The sequence below is a fragment of the Phytophthora parasitica genome (assembly GCF_000247585.1).
Source record: "Phytophthora parasitica INRA-310 unplaced genomic scaffold supercont2.7, whole genome shotgun sequence".
Lineage (NCBI taxonomy): Eukaryota > Oomycota > Peronosporomycetes > Peronosporales > Peronosporaceae > Phytophthora > Phytophthora nicotianae.
Window position 1 is genome coordinate 1275526 of NW_008648993.1, and position 1223 is coordinate 1276748.

Here is a 1223-nt window from a genome sequence, read left to right on the forward strand (position 1 = left end):
AGACTAATAGCGCGGTTTGTGCCATCCGTCCAATCTGGACGTCTTGAAACACTGTCAGCAATGATGTTAGTACTTCCTGCGACCCACTTGAAGCGTGGTTGGAAGAGTGCCAGCTCGTTGTGCCATCGATCAAGTTTTTGTGAGCACGTTTGCTGCTGCAAAAGGCTCTCGATCGTCCTGTGATCTGTTATTAAGTAAAAAGGCTTGCCGAGTAGATAGACCTTCCAGGTGCGCGTCGCGTGAAGTGCCGCGGGCAGTTCTTTTTCTCGAGTTGGGTAAATGAGCTCAGCGTGAGAGAGCTTACGACCACCAAATGCAATAATACGTTCTTGACCAGCGTCACCGTACCGGAAAATGTAGCCACCGATCGCAAAGTCAGATGCATAGACACTGACGTGGAAGTCCTTCGCAAAGTCAGCATGAGCCAGGGTAGAAGTCGATCACAACTTTGCCTTAAGGGCCGCAAATGCTTGTTTCTGCTACTCTGTCAGGGTAATTGAGTCCTTCGGCCGTTTGTTCTTCACCGCCTCGATGAGCAAAGTAATATACTCGGCGAACCCAGCACCGAAACGACTCACGTACAGACATGTGCCGATAAACGACTGTAAGTCTTTCTTGGGCTTGGGGAGCGGCTAGTCCCGGATGGCTGAAGCCTTTGCAGGGTCAATTCTGACATCTTCGACCCCCACGATATCGCCCAAGCATGGTATTTCGCGTGCACAAAACACACACTTCTCTATCTTTACGAACAGCTGCTTCTCTGCGCAGCGAATAAACACCTTCCCGAGCGCAATCATGTGCTCTTCCACTGAATCGGTAGGAGTGAAGACAAACAAGTCATCAAAATAAGTGCGACAAAAACTGTCGAAGTTCTTGAAAACGGATTTAACTAAACGGTTGGAACAGGCAGGACTTCTGGAGATCCCCATGGGCGTCACTAAGTATCCGAATAGCCCATCATGCACCGCTAATGCGGTGTAGGGGATAGAATCTTCACGTAACTTGACTTGGAAGAAGCCTCACAGTTAATATAAGGCTGAGAAAAGCCGTCCACGTGACATTGCACAGAGAATTTCATCCTTGCGCGGAATTGGATTAGCCGGTACTCTAACTTTCGCGTTGAGGCCTCGGAAATCGTGGACAATCCTCCACTCGCCACTCGCCTTCCGGACGCACAAAGTTGGCGCACAGTAAGGTGAAGGCGATGGTCGGATTAGCTTCGC